Source organism: Pinus tabuliformis, chromosome 2_2, assembly GCF_031772625.1.
Source record: "Pinus tabuliformis cultivar Carrire ecotype Pingquan chromosome 2_2, CPIR1, whole genome shotgun sequence".
Taxonomy (NCBI): Eukaryota; Viridiplantae; Streptophyta; class Pinopsida; order Pinales; family Pinaceae; genus Pinus; species Pinus tabuliformis.
The window spans coordinates 140,245,629-140,265,873 of NC_142300.1; the positions used below are offsets into that span (position 1 = coordinate 140,245,629).

Consider the following 20,245-nt stretch of genomic DNA (forward strand, 5'->3'; position numbering starts at 1 on the left):
TGGCCTTCGGGATCGGAGTAATGATTAATAGGGACTGTCAGGGGCCTTCGTATTTCATTGTCAGAGGTGAAATTCTTGGATTTATGAAAGATGGACCACTGTGAAAGCATTTGCCAAGGATGTTTTCATTAATCAAGAATGAAAGTTTAGGGCTCAAAGACGATCAAATACCGTCCTAGTCTCAACCATAAACGATGCCGACCATGGAACGACAGATGTTTCTCTAAGGACTCCGCCAGCACCATTTGAGAAATCAGATTGTTTGGGTTCCGGGGGGGAGTATGGTCGCAAGGCTCAAAATTAAAGGAATTGACAGAAGGGCACCACTAGGAGTGGAGCTTGTGGCATAATTTGACTCAACACGGGGAAACTTACTAGGTACAGACATAGTAAGGATTGACAGATTGAGAGCTCTTTCTTGACTCTGTGGGTGGTGGTGCATGGTTGTTCTTAGTTGGTGGAGCGATTTGTCTTATTAATTCTAATAACAAACATGACCTCAACCTACTAACTAGCTACGTGGAGGTTCCCTTTCGTGGCCAACTTCTTAGAGGGACTATAGCCATTTAGGGCATGGAAGTTTGAGGCAATAAAAAGTCTGTGATGCCCTTAGATGCTCTGGGCCGCACATGCACTACACTGATGCAACCAATGAGTTTTTCTTCTTGGTTCGAGAGGATCAGGAGACCTTCTCAAATTGCATCATGATGGGGATAGACCATTGAAATTATTGGTCTTCAACGAGGAATTCCTAGTAAGCACATGTCATCAACTCATGTTGACTATGTCCCTACCCTTTGTACACACCGCCCATCGCTCCTACCGATTGAATGATCCTGTGAAGTGTTCGGATTGCATCGACGATGGTGGTTCACCACCATCAACTTCGTGAGAAGCTCATTGAACCTTATCATTTAGAGGAAGGAGGGTTTGAAACAAGGTTACTGTAGGTGAACGTATGGTAGGATCATTGATAGTAGGGGTTTTCTTTTTTGGTTCAGGATGGATGGGTTTTGATTGTTATGTGGTACTTTGTGGTGTTTCTCTAGGGGAGCGGGTTTGGTGTTTGGTGGGAACATTGTTGGTTTCTTGTCTTGAGGTAATGCTTGTTTTTTCATGTGTGTGCTTGCAAGCCATGCTTGTGCTTGTCCCACCCATCCTTTGTTTTTCTTTCACCCAATGTGTTTCTGTAGGGGGTTCGGAAGCTTGTTTCTTTGGAGCCCTTCTGATGATCTGTTCAGCTAGGCATAGTTGCCACAATTGAGGTGCTTGGGAAATATGATGGATAAATTTAGATTCATTCATAGAGGTGGTGTTCAGTCTTTTGATCGTTGGAAGGCATGGGCCAAGGGTGTGGGCCTCCATAGTTGGTCCTCTCGAAATGGCAGCAGTGGTTGATGTGTTGCTTGGGTGAGCTTTTTTCTGGTGGTTGGGTTGAGGGAGTGGTTACGTGTCGCTAGTAGCTCAAACCTTCCATGAGGGGAAACTGTCAGGTTGGGGTCAATAAGGGATGGATGAAGAGCAGTTCAACCCATTGGGCTAGCCACCCTAGTCCTCTTGACTGTTCCTTGATATGCTCTTGCAGAAGGGTTGGGTGTCTAGGTAAAGAAAAACCACTCCCTTGATCTGAGCTCCATCAAGATCCCAATTTTCCCTTCCAATGGGCATGAGGGTGGAAATATTATCTCATGCCTTTGCCATCAAGGGAATTCCTCGTCCTCTCGTGATCCACTCCCCCTTTAAGGAAAGAAGTAGGGAGTTGTGTCTTTGTTCCTCCCTTTAGATTGTGGGTTTCTTATGGGACTCGATCATTTCTTTGCTTCGCGGTGTGCACTTTGCGGACATCCCTCTCTATAGTGGCCTTGCACCATCGATGTATTTTGTGGCCTGTGGCTTTCTCTGGCACTGAGTGTCGACCCCGTTGACTTTCTCGTTGGAAAGGTTGTTGGGTGTTTTGTACATGGATGGGTACAATAGCGGGGTGGGTTTGTTAGTAGTCTATTTGTCATTTGAAGCCTTGTGTTGTGTTGGAGGGGTTGTTTACCTCTCAGTAATGTGCTCTAGACACTAGTCTCAACGTGGCTCCAGTCACTGGTTTAGGTTGTGATTTATTCGCTTGGTTTTTTGATTGTTGTTTGTTATGTTGTAAGATAGAAAGGGTGTCGTGTTGTAATGTATGTGGGAGGGTGTGAAGGGTGGGATTCTTTTTTATTGGGTGCCTTGTTTGATTTCTTCTTGGTTATTCGACATCTACTCAGCGTTTTGTTGAGCTTCTCTCTTTTCTTGGGATTTTTGTTTCTTTGGTGTTGTTTTCTTCCCTTCTTCATTTTCTCCCTAGCTTTATGGATAAGAGGTGGGACTATTGTGGATTGGTGTTCAGGAAGGGCGAAAAGTAGTGCGAGTTCCTAGGGTGGCCACCCTAGTCCTTCTCAATCGCCGTCACCTGTAGTTCCCCCCTTTTTGCAAAGGAACGGGGTTTGGGAAGCTTGTTCTCTATTTGAGCCTCCCCTTGTGAGTTGGCAGCCATGCTTGATATCTCTTGCTTTCATGTTTTTTTCTTCCCTTCTTACTTTTGACCCCTAGATTTACGGAGAAAAGGTGGGATTATTGTTGATTGGTGTTTAGGAAGGACAAAAAGCAGTGCAAGTTCTGGGGGTGGCCACCCTAGTCCTTCTCGATCATCATCCCCTATAGTTCCCCCTTTTTTACAAAGGCACAAGTTTGGGGAAGCTTGTTCTCTATTTGAGCCTCCCCTTGTGAGCTGGTAGACACATTTGATATCTCTCTTTCTTTCATGTTGTTTTCTTCCCTTCTTCCTTTTGGCCCCTAGCTTTACGGAGAAAAGGTGGGATTGTTGTGGATTGGTGTTCGGTAAGGACAAAATGCAGTGTGAGCTCCCAGGGTGGCCACCCTAGTCCTCCTCAATCACCAGCCCCTACTGTTCCCCCCTTTTTTCCAAGGCACGGGGTTGGGGAAGCTTGTTCTCTGTTTGAAGCCTCCCCTTGTGAGCCAATAGCCACAGTTGATATCCCTTTCTTTCATGTTTTTTTCTTCCCTTCTTCCTTTTGGCCCCTATCTTTACGGACAAAAGGTGGGATTGTTGTGGATTAGCGTTCAGGAAGGATGAAACGTAGTGCGAGCTCCTGGAGTGGCCACCCTAGTCATTCTTGATCGTTGTCCCCTTCAATTCCCCCCTTTTTGTGAAGGCACAAGGCTCGAGAGGTTTGTGCTTTGATTGAGCCTCCCCTTGTGAGTCGGTAGCGACATTTGATCTCTATTTCTTTCACCTTGTTTTCTTCCCTTCTTCCTTTTGGTCCCTAGCTTTATGGAGAAAAGGGGGAATTGTTGTAGACTGGTGTTCAAGAAGGATTAAAAGAAGTGCGAGCTCTTGGGGTGGCCACCCTAGTCCTTTTCGATTCCTGTTCCATGCATTTTCCCCTTTTATGCAAGGGCATGGGGATTAGGGAGATTGTTCTATGTTTGAGCCTCCTCCTATGAGTGGGGTAGACACCTTTGTTTCTCTTTCTTTCATGCTTTTTTCTTCCTTTCCTCCTTTTGGCCCTTAGCCTTACATTTTTTGTGGGTGGTGCCCTTATTCAATGTTGTGGTGGATGTTTCGGTAATACCTGGAAATGACTCTCGGCAACAAATATCTCGGCTCTTGTTATGATGAAGAATGTAGAGAAATGTGATACTTAGTGTGTATTGCAGAATCACATGAATCATTGAGTTTTTGAATGCAATTTGTGCCTGAGGCCTCGGTTGAGGGCATGTATGTCTAGGCATCACATCCCATTGAAACACGCTCCCTGCAATATGTTAGGGAGAAGTGGAGTTGATCGTCTGTGCCCAATGTGGTGCAGTTGGCTAAAATACCTCAAGTGATGTTTCATGGCGTGCGTCAATGAGTGGTGATCTTGTCCCCTTGGATGGGCAGTCAGTGTTAGTTGATGCGGGCTTTGTGTGGCATCGCTCGAACTTGCTTTTCTCTCTCTTGTCCTCCCATCAGTTAGGGAAAATTTAGCTCCAAATTTGTGACCTCGGCTTAGGTGAGAACACCCACTGAGTTTAAACATAGAATTAAGCATTGCAAAATAAACTTACAAGGATTCCCCTTGTAGCGGCGAGCGAACCAGGAAGAGACCAGCATGAAAATCAGGTAGCAGCGTCACTTGAATTGTAGTCTGTAGAAGCGTCCTCAGAGGTGGACCTGGGCCAAGTCCCTTGGAAGGGGGTGCCTGAGAGGGTGACAGCCTCATTGGGCCGAGACCCTGCCGCATCACGAGGCATTGTCGGTGAGTCAGGTTGTTTGGGAATGTAGCCCTAATTTGGTGGTAAATTTCGTCCAAGGCTAAATATGGGTCAAAGACCGATAGTGAACAATTACCACAAGGGAAAGATGAAAAGGACTTTGAAAAGAGAGTTAAAGAGTGCTTGAAATTGCAAGAAGGGAAGCGGATGGAGGTTGTTAATGCATCTCAGTCAGATGTGGAACGACTCAGGCTGGTCCGCCGCTTGACTTGAGGTGCAAACCAACACGGGCTGCTGCATCGTCACAAACATGGGTGGATTAATGCCTGTTGGTTTGCCATTGTGGTGATCGAGGAAAAAAGCGTGCACCCTTGTGGTGGTCTGTGTGCACCTGCGTGCTCATGGTGTTGGTTGGTGGGCTTTCCATTCGACCCTTCTTGAAACACGGACCAAGGAGTCTAACATGTGTGCCAGTTGGTGGGTTTGAAAACCTGTGAGGTGCAAGGAAGCTGATGGGCGACATCCCATCTCTAGGGAGGTGCATCATTGACTGACCTTGAGCTTATCAGAAGGGTTCGAGTGCGAGCACACCTATTGGGACCTGAAAGATGGTGAACTATGCCTGAGCAGGGTGAAGCTAGAAGAAACTCTGGTGGAGGCTCGTAGAGATACTTACGTGCAAATCAATCGTATGACTTGGGTATAGGGGTGAAAGACTAATCGAACCATCTAGTAGCTGGTTTCCTCTGAAGTTTACCATAGGATAGCTGGATCTCACGCATGAGTTTTATTGGGTAAAGTAAATGATTAGAGGCATTGGGGGCATAACGCCCTCAACCTATTCTCAAACTTTAAATAGGTAAGAGGGTTCGGCTACTCCATTGAGCCACACCGTGGAATTGAGAGCTCCAAGTGGGCCATTTTTGGTAAGCAGAACTGGCAATGCAGGATGAACCGAAAGTCAAGTTACGGTGCTGAATTGCATGCTAACCTAGATCCCACATAGGGTGTTCGTTGATTAAGACAATAGGACGGTGGTCATGGAAGTCGAAATCCACTAAGGAGTGTGTAACAAGTCACCTGCCGAATCAACTAGCCCCGAAAATGGATGGCGTTGAAGCATGAAAATTATACTCAACCATTGGAGCAATTTCCTAGCTTCGATGAGTAGGAGGACATGGGGGTCGTTGAGAAACCTTGAGTGTGAGCTTGGGTGGTGCAGATCTTGGTGGTAGTAGCAAATATTCAAATGAGAACTTTGAAGGCTGAATTGGGGAAAGGTTCCATGTGAACAACACTTGGACATGGGTTAGTTGATCCTAAGAGATGGGAAAGCCTTGTATCAAGGGTGCAATCTGCACGAGCACCGAAAGGGAATCAGGTTAATATTATCAATCCACGACATGGCAGCGAGCGACAATGTTAGGAAATTTGGAGACGTCGTCGGGGGCCCTGGGAAGAGTTATCTTTTCTTTTTAACAGCTTTCCCACCCTAGAATCGGTTCACTCAGAGATAGGGTCCAGCAGCTAGAAGAGCATCGCACATTTTGCAGTGTCCGGTGCACCCTCTGTGGCCCTTGAAAATCTGGAGGAATGAGTATCGTTCATGCCCAGTCATACTCATAACCACATCAGGTCTCCAAGGTGAACAACCTCTGGTTAATAAAACAATGTAGGTAACAAAAGTCGGCAAAATAGATCCGTAACTTAGGGAAAAGGATTGGCTGTGAGGGCTGGGCCTAAAGGTCTGCACCCTAAACTTGTGGGCTATTAGTAGTCTGCTTGAGCTGCTCTCGCAGCGACGACGGGTAGTTGCATGCCGATTGGGCTACCAGCGTAGAATTCCCCCTATAAGGAGCTTTTCCCTAGGCGTCGAATAGTCAACTCAAAACTAGTACGGACAAGGGGATTCAACTATTTAATTAAAACAAAGCGTTGCAATGGTCCCTATGGATGCTGACACAATGTGATTTATTCCTAGCGCTATGAATGTTAACGTGAAGAAATTCAACCAAACACGGGTAAACGATAGGAGTAACTATGACTCTCTTAAGGTAGCCAAATGCCTCATCATCTAATTAGTGACATGCATGAATGGATTAACTAGATTCCCACTATCCCTATCTACTATCTAGTGTAACCATAGCCAACGGAGCAGGCTTGGTAGAATCAGCGGGGAAAGAAGACCCTGTTGAGATTGACTCTAGTCCGACTTTGTGAAATGACTTAATAGGTGTAGAACAAGTGGGAGTCGTTTTTGGTGCAAGTGAAATACCACTACTTTTAACGTTATTTTACTTATTACGTGGGGTGGAGATAGGGCACTGCCCCTGTTTTTGGCCTTAAGGCACGTTTTAGCGGGTCGATCCTGGTAGAAAACATTATCAGGTGGGGAGTTTGGCTGGGGCGGCACATCTGTTAAAATATTATGTAGGTGTCCTAAGATGAGCTCAATGAGAATAGAAATCTCATGTGGAACAAAAGGGTAAAAGCTCATTTGATTTTTATTTTTAGTACGAATACAAACCATGAAAGCGTGGCCTATCGATCCTTTAGATTTTTAGAATTTGAAGCTAGAGGTGTCAGAAAAGCTACGACAGGGATAATTGGCTTGTGGCAGCCAAGTGTTCATAGCAAAATTGCTTTCTGATCCTTCAATTTCAGCTCTTCCTATCGTTGTGAAGCAGAGTTCACCAAGTGTTTGATTGTTCACCCACCAATAAGGAACGTGAGCTGGGTTTAGACCATCATGAGAGAGGTTAGTTTTACCCTACTGATGAACCACACCACAATAGTAATTCAACTTAGTATGAGACAAATTGTTGATTCACACAATTGGTCATCGCACTTGGTTGAAAATCCAGTGGCGTGAAGCCACCATGTGCTTGATTATGACTGAATGCCTCTAAGTTAGAATCCATGCTAGAAGCGGTGCATTTCACTCTTCAACTGTATCTTGACCCGCAGTAGGGGCGTCGCTTTGTCACCTACAGGGGCCTGTGTCATTTGCAAACTGCAACCGTGAAGCATCTCAGTCGGGGCAGCTTTGAAGTCCAATTCCAAACGGTCGTTGAGAAGAATCCTTTGCAAATGACTTAAATATGCGGCGAGGTATCGTAAGTGGCAGAGTGGCCTTGCTGCCATGATCCACTGAGATTCAACACTTGGTCACCTCGATTCAGAGCTTCTTTCTTGTCACAAACAAATCCGGACAACCCTCATGCTCTCGCGCCTTTTCCTCTTTCTCCAAACGACAATTTTTATTGCTTGGGGGCAGGAAATTTGGGGTTTCCATGCCGCGACGAAAAATGCACCAAAGACTTGGAAAATTTGGGTTTCCATGTCATACTCTGGCACTCAAAATTTTGTGGTTTCCATGTCATGCCCCGATGCCCAAAATTTGGGGTTTCCACGTCGCGACGAAAAGGGCGCCCAAGCATGGGAAAAATTGATGTTTCCATGCCGCTCCCCATCGCCCAAAATTTGGGGTTTCCACACAGCACCTAAAATTTGGGGCTTCCGCCCAACGCAAAAAAAATTTGGTTTCCATGTCACGCCCAAAATTTGAGATTTCCACCCAGCGCCTAAAATTTGGGGCTTCCGCCTAGCACAAAAAAAATTGGGCTTTCCATGTCGCGCCCAAAATTTGGGGTTGCCACCTGGCACCTAAAACTTGGGGTTTCTGGCTGGTGCAAAAAAATTTGGGGTTTCCATGTCACGCCCAAAATTTGGTGTTTCCATGTCGCACCCAAATTTGGGGTTTCCACCTGGCACCTAAAATTTGGGGCTTCCGCCTGGTGCAAAAAAATTGGGGTTTTCATGTCGTGCCCAAAATTTGGGGTTTCCAAGTCGCGCCCCCGCACCCAAACTTGCGGAAACTTGGGGTTTCCATGTCACGCCATGACCAAAACTAGTAGCACCCAAGCCTGGGGAAACTTGGGGTTTCCATGTCATGCCCTAGTGCCCAAGCCTGGGAAACTTTGGGTTTCCATGTCGAGTCACGACCGAAACCAGCAGCGCCCAAGCCTGGGGAAACTTGGGGTTTCCATGTCGCACTCTTGCACCCAAGCCTGGGAGACCTGGGGTTTCCATGTCGCACCATGGCCGAAACCGGTGGTGCCCAAGTCTGGGGAAACTTTGTGTTTCCATGTCCCGCCCTTGATGGAACCACGGGTTTCGACATTTTATGACACAATGGAAACACGGGGTTATCAAAAATGCCCCAATGCGGGGAACTTGAGGTTTCCATGTTGATGCAAACTAGCTCGCAAGTTTGGAGAACTCGGGGTGTTTCAAAACCACTGCCCAAGTCTGGGGAACTCACGGTTTCCATGTCGCGGTGCAGCCGGAACCACCGACAAAAACCAACCAAGTCTGGGAAACCTTGGGTTTCCATGTCGCGACACACCTTGAATCGCCCAAGAGTTTGTAGAACATCAGATTTCCATGTCGTGGGGTGATGAAAAGCTGCCAAAGTCCACGGAACTCAGGCTATCCATTTTGTGGCATGATGGAAACAGCTACCCAAGTCAGTGGACACACAGGGTTTCCATTTCGCGTCACGAAAAAAATTGCTACCCAAGTCTAGGAAACGCGGGATTCAAATGTCGCTCGCGCTGTGGCTAAAAATATCACCCAAGTTTGGGGAGCTTCAGGTTTTGATGTCATCACAAAACAGGGAACGACTTCCAAAGTCTACCAAACACAGGGCTTTCCGTTCCGTGATATCACGGAAACTGCCTAATTATAGGAAACTCGGGGTCTTCCATATCCCACCACGACAGAAATTGTGACCTCAATGTAGAGAACTTAGGTTTCCATGCCACAGAATGATATAGAACCACCCAAGTCTATGGAACCTGGGGGCTTCTATTTTGTGGCATGAGGGAAACTGCCTAATTCCGAGAACCTCTGGGGTCTCCATCTCCCGCCCGGGTGAAAACCGCTACCCCGGTGTGGGGAACTAGGGTTTCCATGTCGTACCACGACTGAAAACACCCAAATTTCTGGAACTCATGGTTTGCATGTTGTAGAACGATGAAGAACTACCCAAGTCTTGCGAACTCGGGGTTTCCATTTCACGGCGGGGTGGAAACGGCTTGCTTGGTCTATCTTTCAAACTTGGGGTTTCCATGCCTCGTTGCAACGAGAGTTGTCCAAGTGTCGGGAAAGTGGTGTTACCCAAGTGCATGAAATCTAGGGTTTTCATGTCCCATCATGCTGGAAACCTCTACCATGTATGGCGGGGGGGGGGGGGGGGGGGGGGCTGGGGTGTCTGGTATTCGAGTCAGGAGCACCTGAGAGAGTCGAAAGACTAGGCCCGTAGTACGGGTACCCGCGTTTGGTTATATGCAACTAAGGTGAACGCTCGGTTATATGCGAAGACTTGGAACAACATTCGCTTATGTGTGACGGTGATAGGTGTACTCATAGTGGGTGCGTCGTATTGGGAAGGGTGCACGCCCCTTGATACATGCACGATGGGTGAGTCACTAGCAGAAGGCACGCGGGTGACCCTTGTTGGGTGCCCGAATGAAAGAGGTGACCATGTGTGGACAAGTTAGGACACGGGCAGGTGTGCGACGTGCGGTGATGGGTGTAATCAGCTAAGTGTTGGAGTTAACCCATGGGTGCGATGATGCACACGAAGGGACGTGGTGGTTCGTTGGAATGGGGTGTGTCGAGGTTATGTGGCAAGTCCGCCAAGCCTTGTTATCCCTAAGAGACATGACCCTTAGGTGAAAGGATATGTATAAGTAAGGAGGATGGCATTTCAAAAAGGGACATCAAACTCAGAATTCCACATCGCAGAACAAGTCCAAAGGAAGGAGTTGGGAAAAAACAGAAGGAAGAGAAGGATGTGGGTAAGAGGGCCACACTAATGGGAAGATTATAGTAGGCAGGTCAGACTTGGTAGTGCGGGCAGGCATAGCAGGGTGGGTTACTGACTAAGCAGGCAAGCTGCACTACGTGCGGGCCATGCGCCCTCACTATGGACAACACGGATGGGCAGAGGTTGGGCACCGGGGAATGGAAAGTTGAGTAGACAGGTTCACAGTTCAGGTGTGGAGTTGTGTTGTGCAGGCCATAGGTAGTGAAGTACAACCACATGACACGATGGGTTGAAAGAATAATTGAAGAAGATAAATTTATGGTAACGTATTTTCACTGCATTGTTAAGAACACTTATTGGAAAATTGATTGAGTGTTGAATTAGGCACAAACTATGTACTCAAGTATTGGTAAAAGTAAAAAGTATGGTGATTCCACACCCGCTTATATGTGCTTGAAATGCTACCACTAGGATAGGAGCGTGACATGGGGTCTCCCAGTCCCTCCCTGACATAAGTCGCCAAATTGCGAGGAACCTGGGGATTCCACGTCCCGTCCTATCGAAAGCCTCCCAAGTACGGGAAATTTGGGGTTTCCATGTCTCATCACAATGGAAATCACCCCAGGTGCAGTAAACGTGGTGTACATCGAGTCTGCAACCTCACATCAATAAAAAGGCTTGGTTGTCAAGAGAATGAAGGTTTCTTCATTGGTAAAGGATCTCGCTAATGATCAAAGGTTGGAGTCTCTTCTAGAGCTAGTCCACCAAGGACTATCAAAAGTTGAAAGAAGGACATAGTGTCGAAGAAACAAAGTGCAGAGAGGAGGAAGGACTTTACTTGTGCTTGGACGATATTCTTGTCAAGGGTCTAGGGCTTCGCAACAACCAATAATAAGCTTCAATATGAGAAATTTACGAATAGGTTTTCCTCTCTGAGAGAGAGGTTTTTCCCTGGCAGAGAGCCAACATCTTGTGTTCTTGTTCTTATGTTTTAGGCACCATTTTGATGAAGTAAACACACATGCATTAATAAGAAGAGAAGAAGATTAAGATAACAAGATAAATTGTAAAAGAGCTTCACAAATTGTTATCAAGTCTAGAAGAATCCCGCTATACCCCATTGCCCCGAATTCTTCAAGGTGGTTTCAGAGCTAAGGTGACACATCAAGGAAAGGGAATCTCAAGAACATCTGCAAGGTTGAAGCATCAATCCAAGAAGTCTCACTCACATCAAGGGCAAGAAGGACTACCATCTATCATTCATCATGGAAGACTACAAAGCAAGAATAATCGCCTTGTATAAAGGCACCTACAAGAAGAACAAATCAAAGAGGGACCTACATCAAGCTACACCATCTTGAAAATGAAAGGCACTACGAGTCAAGTCATTAAGAAAGTCCATTTTAAGAAAGAAACTTGAAGAACATCAAGATCTGATGAAGGAAAACCATCAAGTCTTCAAGAAGAAAACAAGTTCACTACATCTCAAACTCTATCAAGTAAGTATATGTCCCTTTCTGAGTACACCTCAATGTTTGCTTGCAAGGAAAGTAACAAATTGGTTGGGACCACTACATGTCAAAGTCCAATGATTTGGATGCCAAGAATATGGACGCTACAAAAGGGATTGTCCTAAACTTAAGAAGGACAAAAAAAACAAGAGAAAAATGGAAGAAGCTCATGTAACTCAAGAAGTGAAAGAAGACGACAAGAAGAAAAAGAAGGAAGATCCTCCTATGACTAAGTCAACCTATTTTCTTAAAGTCTTCTTTCAAATTTTTGAGTAGTATAGGAGCATATAGAAATAGAACAAACTGCATGGTTAAAGATATCTTCTACAATATAGAGGCATGGTGTAGATATAGCTCAAGATATTCACATAGAAGGAGCATACCTATTATAGGGTCTCATCCACAATGAAAAAATGATTGATCATGATCAAAATTCTTAGAAGGCCTCCATCATCAAAGGAAGAAACATTTGCAAGGTAAGGGTCTTCAAGATCCTCTTATAGAATCTTCAAAATAAGGTTCGTACATAAGGGGGTAGATGTATCAGTGGGAGTGCCATTTATGGGATTCAATAAAGGATGATATACAGGTGAGAGTAGATGAAGCAAGAAAGGCTACACCAATCGAGGAGAACTATCAAATAAAGCCAAGATGATAAAAGAATAATCAAGATGAGGTATGTATGCATCAAATTTTAAGTCATGTCATCATATATATTGGGTCATGGGAAAAGTTCTAGAATCATGATCAAGAATAAAAGGATCTCTTTCGCCAATGATATGCTTGGAGGCATGTACTACAATGGAGTAAAGGTCAACATGAAGAAGTGCTCTCATAAGGAGTATAAGTTTGTTGATAAATGAATCTAATAAGAAGCAAATGAAGAAAGACATCAATCATGTGAAGAATAACTATTTGACAAGATTCCTCAACATCTCTCGAAAGAAGGCAATGCAACTCTGACAAAGGAAGAAAAGATCAAAGGACCCTTGACACCTACGAAGGCCTTGGAGATAGTAAGGTGTAGATAAACAATTCAACTCAAATATGTCATGATGAAGAGGCCATCCAACAAAAGCACCATTTTATGTTGAAGCAATATCACAATGAAGTCATGAAGGGCCACTAAATCAAAGTATGGGAACAAGCAAGTACAACTAAGCATCCATGTGATATGTATTATGAAGGATAGACAAGATGACAAAGGAGTAGCTAGATTATAAAAAGGACATGATATATATCAGGAGGGCCACTTTCCACGAAGGGAGCAATGACATGACAAACCAGGAGGGAAAGTGATCAATGGTTGGTACCCTGCCAAAGAGAAGTTCAAACAAATACTTCATGACATCGAAGGAAAGAAGGAGATCAAGCAGCTGAAGGATCCACGAAGAAGATGTTGTTGATGAATGGACAAGTCCCTAGCTAAGAGGAAGTTCTAACAAGTTCCCAACTACAAAGGAGCTTGGCCAAGTTCCTTGCCAGAGGAAACTTGGGCATGTATTCCTCAATCAAGGGAAAGAGATAGACACAACATTCTTGTCTTCACTTGGCAAGAAAGAATGGGAGGATTGGGTAATCATATTGAATTTGATGCTCTTTGAGGATGTGTAGGGCATCCAAGACAAGAGTGGGCAAGAGGAGCAATATTCTTTGAGGGCTCGGAACCCAAGACAAGAATTGTCCTAGAAGGTAATACTTAGGGAACACGTGGGTGGGTATGTACCTTGAGAGACAATGACTAATGTGTTTATAAGCCATTGGCCTCGCCAACATTGTGCTCTAATCTTATGAGAGATAAAGCTATTAGTCAAGGCCTTGCTATGAACAATGTTGGCTAATGTGATGCTATAACAGATGGGTTTCCAATCTGGTTTCTCTTATGTGAATTATTCAAGATTGAAAAATAGCCAAACACCTTGTAATGATCTATGAATACCTCCCTATTTAAGAGGGGGTGTTGAAGAAAGTGTAACTGGGTTCGATCTTCATAAATGTACTTTGATATTCATATTTATTCAAGAAAACAAATATACATACATACATACATACATATATATATATATATATATATATATATATATATATATATATATATATATATATATATAGATAGATATATCATTGAGTTTCTTGTTCATTGAAATAGGCCTAGCACATGTTAAAGTGTTAAAGGTGAGTCGAAGAGTCAAAAGAAAGTGTTGAAGACCTTAAGGTCATGTTACAACAGGTATATTTATGTATTAGAGTCAAAGATATTCTTACCCTTGTGTCTTCGTTCAAGTCGTTTGCCCATTCAAACCTGAAATTTTGTGCGGGTGGTCCGGGTCATGCTGTGTCGTGCCATGTGTTGGTGCCCGGGCACACGTGGTTGTGCCAAAAATGTTATGTTGTGACTACTCGTGTGTCTTCTGCATGTTTGTGTGGCCCATTTTCCCAGTGCTCCCTCATGCCTTTGTTTGGGTCGTGCACCAATGGAAACACCGAATTTTGTTCGAGCAGGTCGGGTCGGCTTGCCCAGGGTGGGTTTGGTCCTGCCGTGCCATGTGTGGGTGCCTAGGAACACGAGGCCATGCCAAAATTTCTAAGCCATCACCGCCCATGTGTCTTCTGCATGTTCGTGCAGCCCATTTTCCCGACGCTCCCTCGTGCCTTCTTTCGGGTTGTGCACCCATGGAAACCCCAAATTTCGTTCAAGCCATGCACACATGGAATCCCCAAATTTCATTTTGGCAGGTCGGGTTGTGTCATGTGTGGGTGCCCATGCAAACATGTTCGGGCGAGTCGGGTCGGGTCATGCCATGCTGTGTGTGGGTGGTCGAAAACATATGGCCATGAAAAAAATGTAAGACGTGACCGCCTATGTGCCTTCTATACATTCGTGCAACCCATTTTCTCGATGCTCCCTCATGCCTTTGTTCAGGTCGTGCACCCATGGAAACCCCAAATTTCGTTCGGGCAGATCGGGTCGTGATGTTCATGGGTGCTCGGGCACATGTGGCAGTGCCAAAAATGCTAAATTGTGACCCCCTGTGTGCCTTCTACATGTTCGCGTGACCCTTTTTCCCGATGCTCCACTGTGCCTTCGTTCGGTTCATGCACCCATGGAAACCCCAAATTTCGTTCGGGTTGTGCACCCATGGAAACCCCAAATTTTTTTCGGGTCAGGTCGTGTCATGTCGTGTGTGGGTGCTGTTTAAACACATTTGGGTAGGTCAGGTCGGCTCACCCAGGGCCGGTGGGGTCATGTCATGCCATGTGTGGGTGCTCGAGAACATGTGGCCATGCCAAAAATGCTAAGTCATGACTACCCATGTGTCTTCTGCATGTTTGTGTGGCCTATTTTCCTGATGCTCCCTCGTGCCTTTGTTTGGGTCATGCACCCACGGAAACCCCAAATTTCATTTTGGTCATGCACCCCATGGAAACCACAAATTTTGTTTGGGCTAGTCGGGACATGTCGTGTGTGGGTGCCCGTTCAAACGCGTTTGGGTGGGTCGGGTCAGGTCGGGTTGTGTTATGTCATGTGAAGGCACCAAGGGCACACATGGTTGTATAAAAAATGCTAAGTTGTGACCAAGGGTGGGGTTTGTGCACATTCGTGCGGCCCGTTTGCTCGACTCTCCCTTGTGCCATCATTTTGGTCGTGTGTCAGAGCCCATGTCAACTCGTTCGGGTAGGTTGTTTTCCATGTAAACTCATTCGGGCAGGTGGTTTTCCCATGTAAACTCATTCGGACGGGTCATTTTCCCGTGTAAACTCATTCATGCGGGTTGTTTTCCGTGTAAAATCATTCGAGCGGTCGTTTGAGGGCACCTGTGTAAACTCATTCGGGCGAGTCGTTTTCGATGTAAAATCATTTGCGCGGGTCATTTGAGGGCACCCATGTAAACTCATTTGGGAGGGTCATTTTCCATGTAAAATCATTTGGGCGGGTCGTTTGAGGGTTGTTTGCCGTGTAAACTCGTTCGGGTGGGTCATTTGCCATGTAAACTTGTTCGGGCGGGTTGTTTGAGGGCGCCTCTGTAAACTCATTCAGGAAGTTCGTTTTCCATGTAAACTCATTTACACAGGTCATTTGAGGGTGGCCATGTAAACGTGTTCGGGCGGGTCATTTGAGGGCACCGATGTAAACTCGTTTAGGTAGGTCGTTTGAGGGTGGCCATGTAAACTCGTTCGGGCAGGTCATTTGAGGGTGGCCATGTAAACTCGTTCGGGCGAGTCATTTCCCATGTAAACTAGTTTAGGTGGGTTGTTTGTGATGTAAAATCATTTAGGAGGGTTGTTTGAGGGCACCTGTGTAAACTCGTTCGGTTGTGTCATTTAGTGTGAGGGCACACCCGGGCACACGAGCTCGTATCAAAAATGCTAAGTTGTGACCCGGGGTGGGCTTTGTGCACGTTCGTGTAGCTCATTTGCATGACTCTCCCTTGTGCCTTTGTTTTGGTAGTGTGGGCACCCACGTAAACTCATTCGGGTGGGTCATTTGAGGGCGTCTATTTAAACTCGTTCGGGTGGGTCATTTGAGGGCATCCGTGTAAACTTGTTCGGGTGGGTCATTCGAGGGCGTCTGTGTAAACTCGTTCGGGTGGGTAGTTTTAGGGCATCTGTGTAAACTCATTCGGGTGGGTCATTTAAGGCCATCCATGTAAACTCATTTGGGTGGATCATTTGGGTAGGTAGCTTGAGGGCGTTCGTGTAAACTCGTTCGGGCAGGTTGTTGATGTGGGTCGATCAAGGGTGCTCGTGTAAACTCGTTCGGGTGGGTAGTTTGAGGGTGTTCATGTAAACTCATTTGATCGGGTCATTTAGTGTGAGGGCATGCCCAGGCACATGAGCCCATCTAAAAAATGCTAAGAATTGACCCGTGGTGGGCTTTGTGAATGTTTGTGCAGCTCATTTTCCCGGTGTTGCCTTGTGCCTTCATTTCGGTCGTGTGCGCGCCCATGTAAACTCGTTCGGGTGGGTTGTTTGAGGGCATTCATGTAAAATCGTTTAGGTGGGTCATTTGAGGGCATCTGTGTATACTCATTCGGGCGATTCGTTTGAGGGCGTACATGTAAACTCGTTCGGAAGGGTCATTCGGGCGGGTTGGGCAAGGGCGTCTGTGTAAACTCATTCGACCGGGTCAGGTGGGTTGGGCGAGGGCATTCGTGTAAACTCATTTAGGAAGGTCATTCAGTGTGAGGGCAAGCCTGAGCACACAAACCCGTATCAAAAATGCTAAGTTGTGACCCAGGGTGGGCTTTGTACACATTTGTGCAGCTCGTTTTCCCACCTCTCCCTTGTGCCTTCGTTTCGATCGTGTGGGCACCGTAAACCCATTCTGGCAGGTTGTTTGAGGGTGTCCATGTGAGCTCGTTTAGGTGGTTCATTCAGGTGGGTCATTTGAGGGCATCCGTGTAAACTCGTTCGGGCAGGTCGTTTGAGGGTGTTCATGTAAACTCGGTTGGGTGGGTTGGGCGAGGGCGTCTGTGCAAACTCGTTCGCGTGGATCGGGCGAAGGCATCCATGTAAACTCATTCAGTCAAGTCCTTTAGTGTGAGGGCACGCCTGAGCACACGTGCCCGTATCAAAAATGCTAAGTTGTGACCTGGGGTGGGCTTTGTGCATGTTTGTGTAGCTCGTTTGTGAGGCTATCCCTTGTCCCTTCATTTTGGTCATGTGGGTGCCCATGTAAACTCATTTGGGTGGGTCGTTTGAGGGCGTCCGTGCCAACTCATTCGGGCGGTGTTATCGGGAAATCTAGTGTCTATGCAGAGCTGCTAGTCTCACTAAGATTGGTAGCTATCTTAGAAATAAACAAACTAAAACTGCTTTCGTTTTCCTTTATGAGAAGTAGATAAGAGGGGAACAAAGGAGACTAACCTCTGTCTTGCGCTTGGTTCCTTTCTTGATTCCTCTCCCTTATGATAGATCTTTTCCACTCACATCCTCGTCTACCCAGCTTCAAAGAGCACCTATGAAATCAAAGTAGCATAACACTATCGAAGAACAGAGATCTACTATCACAAACAATATAGGACCAGATATATATTGACCACACAAATGCATATATCATCAATCGTACAAGAATGTGGAGGAAAACTTGAATAGATTTATTAATATCAAGAATAGCAAAGAGGATTACAAGCAATTGTTCTGACCCACTGCCATCCTCTCAGCAAGAAAGCCCTTATTCACCTCATGAAAAGCTTAGATCACCCAACACTATGATGTTACACCAAGAAACCGGCAGCACTTCCTTACAAGATACAAAATTCAAGCCTTTGGATCTCTGGAATGAGGGATCCATATATAGATGATTGTAGGGAGGTGAGTTAGCTTCTGAGATTTGATTAGTGTCCTCTCTCTGATAGTTCTTGATTCCTCTTGGAGATTGATGATCTCTTACTCATCCCTGGGCGAATTCAGAGAGGCAAGTGTCACAGGAGAAGCTTCTGGAAGATTCCATGATCATCCACCTCACAAATTGACTCTGCCATTTGTCCACTCTCGCCCATTGCACCCCATAGAAGGGATTTTCAGCATGCATCACACCTCTCATGTGCATTTAGGTGGGATGCATCGCACTTTGACCATGGAGCAGGCGAGATGGTCCAGCTTTGACCAGTTCTGAGTAGTTTTTCATGGAGAACTTCTGGGAGATGATGTAATCAACTAACCTTGTTCTTTTAGGGGATGGAACAACACTTTTAGGGACTTAGGAGTCCTTGGTTTATGGACATGTTTGATTGCAATGCCCAAAAATGTCTATAACATTTGCCCCCTAAAGCATGAGGTCGTTAATCTTTTGATGTCGGGTGAAATGCTTTATCATAAGGATCCGAAGTTTTTTCGAGCTGGAAGGTGACCTGTAATAAGATACAATACAATACATTATCTTCATAATATTTTCATGATCTAGCTGAGGCGGGCATTCCCATGCTTAGCTTTATAAATTAATTTTCATGTACATAAGACAGACAATCGTCTGTGTGCAGATTGATGATTCTGGTAGAGCCATCATCCCTCAGATTGGATGATTATTTGTGCATCAATGATGTACATTTGATGTCTTTATTTTCCTGAATATACATCACAACCTGGATGGATGAAACTAGATCCGGGTTCTTCAATCTCGTTCGATCTTCACTCAAAGTACAAGTGGATCCATGTGAGAGATGTTCTGGAGTCGAACATGGAAAGACATCGCCTGATTACCAGCTAGTGATGGAAGCTGTTAACAGGTGCAAGAGGAATCATTGATAATGATGATGACCCTCAAGGTATGACAGTACAATTCACGTGGTGTGAAAAAGGGACTTGGTGTCGAACACCACACAAAATCTTTCGGTCGAAGGCCATTGATGTAACCATGTCGTCGGAAGTGAGAAACTTGCCACTGAGGCATGCAAGCTTCAAAGTACTGAAAGGGTTGTTCCTAGATTGACTTCCTGGATAATGAGCTGATGTCGACAAGAACTGATCTGTCGTAGGAGGGCCTTAATGAATCCCACATCTATGACACGGAACGAAGCAAATGATTTTAATGGAGGTGAAAACAATCTAATGATATAAGGTTCAGGGTGGGGGTCATGAAAGAATAGAGCGTAAATGTATTGCAGTGGTTGAGACACAGGTGAATTCTCTGAGCGACTTCTCTTGAACATATCGGTGACACTGACATGATGGATTGGTAGCGTTAACCCCAAATGTGGATGGTGTGATGGGCCAATGGTGATATGACCAGTGAATGGAACAACCCAACCCGACTAGGATGCAGAGCGAAAGTGTCAAGTTCAAGAGCAACTTGCCACCAATAAAGTTCTTCAATTTTTCTTCCCAATTTTTCCCCAGTCATTGCTGACCAGTACCTCTTTATTTTTGACAAGCTTGAGGAGGATAACATATGCTTGTTCTATAATTTTCCCTTCAGGCAAACCCATCGCTATGTTTTAATGATCCTAGTGATAGTGAAACTCGTTCTTGTCTGTATGGGCAAGTTTGTCGCTATTCGGTTTTAACGAGTTTAATGACAAAGATAACTCAGTCCTTTTCAATTTTAGAGAGTCTGAAAGGGACGTAAAGAAAACTCCAATAATCCTTTTTCGTCTTATAATCCCTTAAGTCCGAAAAAGTATAAATAATACAAAAGGGATGAATTTTCGGTAATTTTAATGAGCCGAACAAAACAAGTGCTCAATCTTTTTGTGTAATAATCCCTCAAGTCCAAAAAGATTAAAATCGAAAGGAGGGATAGCACTTCCGGTCACTTTAACGAGCTGGAGAGGCCAATTGCTTGGAAATATTTTCATATTTTACGAGTCAGGTGAAAAGAGCTTAAAGGAGACTCGTTTTTCGAGAAACAAGTGATAAATTCAGGTAGCAGTTGATTCCATGTAAGGTTTGGAATTTTCCAATCACGACAGTGTCACAAGGATGGCTAACAGGATCACTCTTCGCAGCTGTTCATCAAAAAGGTGTAAACAATCAAATGGAGGTGAATGATCGGCCAATACAGAGTGGAGGTGATGATGAGAACATGACCAAGGCTTCAAAGGATGATGATAATGCATTCACGATGGTTATTTACCGGAAATTGGTTCATTTTTTAATGAATGAGCTTAAACTTAGGGGAAACATTTGCTCACTGCTTATGTTTAACTTT

The 20,245-nt window shown here is 45.2% G+C and overlaps 2 non-coding genes and 1 pseudogene across 2 annotated transcripts; all 3 read left to right on the forward strand.

Moving 5' to 3' along the window:
• The window catches only part of LOC149191744 (18S ribosomal RNA), a 1,381-nt pseudogene extending 408 nt beyond the window's left edge, over positions 1-973 (forward strand).
• A 2,661-nt stretch (positions 974-3,634) lies between these two features.
• LOC149191745 (5.8S ribosomal RNA) lies at positions 3,635-3,788 on the forward strand. The gene has a single exon (XR_016255341.1). It is a non-coding gene; the product is annotated as a 5.8S ribosomal RNA (ribosomal RNA).
• A 247-nt stretch (positions 3,789-4,035) lies between these two features.
• On the forward strand, positions 4,036-7,433 carry LOC149191746 (25S ribosomal RNA). The gene has a single exon (XR_016255227.1). It is a non-coding gene; the product is annotated as a 25S ribosomal RNA (ribosomal RNA).
• The last annotated feature ends 12,812 nt before the right edge of the window (positions 7,434-20,245 follow it).